The sequence below is a fragment of the Sinocyclocheilus grahami genome, unplaced genomic scaffold (genome assembly GCF_001515645.1).
Source record: "Sinocyclocheilus grahami isolate Dianchi unplaced genomic scaffold, SAMN03320097.WGS_v1.1 scaffold885.1, whole genome shotgun sequence".
Lineage (NCBI taxonomy): Eukaryota > Metazoa > Chordata > Actinopteri > Cypriniformes > Cyprinidae > Sinocyclocheilus > Sinocyclocheilus grahami.
The window spans coordinates 118,122-121,484 of NW_015506064.1; positions in this window are offsets into that span (position 1 = coordinate 118,122).

Sequence of the window (3,363 nt, forward strand, 5' to 3'; positions counted from 1 at the left end):
GCAACGTCGTCTTTAAAAAGACGCACCCGAAATTGCTCTTTTATGGGAAAAAGCTCTTTTAGTGTGCTGAGGCGCACCAGGGAGATGATCATCTGCAACACAAACAGGGGTAGTGCAGCCTGATGTGTGCAACCCACTCGACACGGGAAACCACCACCGCTGAAGCGCCGTCCGCCAAAACACGAAGAGCTCTCTAAGAGCGCGCTGAACTCGTTCAGTCTTCTTCTCTCAGTAGAGTAGTCAGGAGCAGAACGATGTGATCGCTCGGCTCCTCAGCGAAAAGCTGAATATGCGCTGCATCTGCTGCCTACTTATACTCACGCTGTGATCAGCAGCAGCTGGATGCAATAATCGCATGCCAATGTGCATTGGCTCGCTTAGTTTACACTCAAAGTAGATTGGTCCCTCTAAGCGAGATCCCAATTTCGTCGGTCATCCGACGTGACGTCGAGAGTGACCGACTGAAAGGGAACTGTTATTACTTCTTGTCTCCACTAGATGTCATAATATAGTGACATCTAATCAATGAAGTTGTGTGAAACAGGGTAAGAAATTATTTTACATAGTAACTGTACCTTGAGGGGCCGTTTTATTATTAAATTACTCAGTTTTTAAGTGCAGTTTTGCACGCCCGTGAATCATCTCATGACTAAGTGCAGACGCGATGTAAATAAGAGATTCTTTGTGCAGTTTAGAGAGCTTCATTGATTATAACAGAACTTTGTAAGATCGCGATGAACGAAGATAAGTGACGCTTTTAAGTGATAAAAAGATTATACTTTCTAGGGTATAATCCATTCAGAATTTGTATGAAACGTTTGTTTTTACATAGGCTACACCCTGCAAAGTTTCGGGAATGACATCCGCATATTAATGCGGGATTCACTCTCGAAATAGCAGTGATCGGCAGTGGACGGAACATAAAATATGTTGATTTAATTCTGGAACCGGTCCTGGCCAAACCTCCACAGACAGCGCGCGTCTCGAGCGAGATCTAATTCACGGACCAAAAGCGTGTGTAAAATTTATTGAGATTATACCAGTAATTTAATTTAATTTCCTGCAACGGATGGTAGAAAGTTCAGCAATGAATAGGTGTGCGATTTATGACAGAATATAGTTCCACAACTGATCGTTTATTTTTTTCCTCACGTGTCTCGCCTTTGGTAACAACGATTCAAAACTGAAACATTTCAAGTGACAAGACAAGGAAAAAGACACGGAAAACTTCAGTGAACATCAGAAAAGCAGCGTGCACATTTCTGGTTAAAAATGAAAGGCCATCAACTGACAAACGGGAAGCATCACCATTCAAGTCAACAGGAAGAGCCAAAGCTAGTCCACAGTTTATTAAACGGTGGCAACCTCTTTAAATTATTCTCGACTGTGTTGGTTTGACTGCTTTGAGTCAAGAGTCAAATGTCACCCATGTCTGATTATATTTTGTATGGGTGCCACGTCACTGTTGTGCAGCTGGCATGACCCTCCTCCCCTGCCTGACATTTAGCAACACTTTCACTCCCAGCAAATGCACTAATGTGTACACTCTCTTAAACTGCGGATAATTAGAAATCTGTATACAGAATAATTGTTTGACTCTTCCACAGTGAATTTTTATTGTCTCACGCAGTGAATCTTTAAATATCTTCCATCTCTCTCTCTCTCTCTCTCTCTCACACACACACGCAAATAGTCACATACACAGAAATACTCTGCAAGTTTGTAATTAAAGCTGTATAGTTACAGCAGGGGTAGCATAGACCTGACATTTTCCCAGTCTGGGGGATTTCCAAAGGACAGGCTGACATTACTAAACACTCAAAAGGGATCTCATGCTCGTTGGCATGACCTTGATATTATCTGTGCTCCACTCCGACCAAAAACCAACATGAAGAATGAAACATCCAAATCTGAGGAGAAGATTAAGCAATATCGCATGAGCTACAGTGCTATTTCAGAGTCATTTCATCAGATAATGAAAGAAAAATAATCAAGAAAACCCGAACTAATGCCTATTGGTGAAATATTACTCTGACCAGACGTTATCTTCACCAAACGCTCTCCAGTGCACAATACAAGGCACAAAAAATCCTTCCCAAGGCTTTAAAGGCAATAAAATCGAAACGAGATTTTCCAACATCCATCGCACAGACCTCAACTACAACAAATCAATCTATTCCACCTTGACACACCAAGGTAGACTATCTATCCTACCGCCTTGAGGCAGGAGCAGCACCATATCCTATGCTTTATCTGAAACCCAATTCCCCTCCTCCAAACAAGATAAATGAGAGGCATGAGATGGGGCTATGGTGGGGCTGTTTGCAGGTTGATTACAGGCAGACTGTTCTGTCATAATTAGAGCTCTATAGACTTCACTGTGCTGCTGCTCTGTGCATCTGACTGAGATTGAATGGAGTCCTGAAACAGGAATGCATATTTTACTTTGCACACTATTATTGCTCTATCATGTTTTAGCATGCACCTTTTTGTCTCAGTATCCCGCTTTAGTAACTTAAACGATTAGCACTGTAACTGGATAATGCATCCATTCTGTATGCATCCTGAATCATGTTTGAGTATATAAGCTATTAGCATTGTATCATGCTTTAGTATCCAAATTATTAGCATTGCATCATAATTTAGTATGCATCCTCATGTTTAATATATAAACTATTAGCACTGTATCATACTTCAGTATATAAACTATTAGCACTGCATCATGCTTTAGTATACAAACTATTAGCATTGCATCATATTGTAGCATGCATCCTGTATCATGCTTTAGTATAGAAACTTTTAGCACTGTATCATACTTTAGTATGCACCCTTATCATGTTTTAGTATACAAACTATATATAATTCTTTAGTATTCAAACTAATAGCATTGTAACATGCTTTAGTATACAAGCTATTAGCACTTTATTATATTTTAGCATATAAACTATAAGCACTATATCATTCCTTAGTATGCACTAAGTATCATGTTTATGCTTTAGAATACAAATTATTAGCATTGCATCATACTTTAGTAAGCATCATCGTGCTTTAATATACAAACTATCAGCACTGTATCATGCTTCGGTATGTACACTTTATCATACTTCAGTATACAAACTATTAGCATTATATCGTGCTTCAGTATGCACCCTTTATCATGCAGTAGTATAAAAACTTTCAGCACTATCGTTCTTTAGTATACAAACTATGTGTACTATGCATTAGTACACAAACTATTGTATCATACTTTAGTATGCACCCTGTATCATGCTTTATTATACAAACTACTAGCATTATATCATGCTTCAGTATGCACCCTTTGTCATGCTTTAGTATACAAACTTTTTACAATATATCATGCTT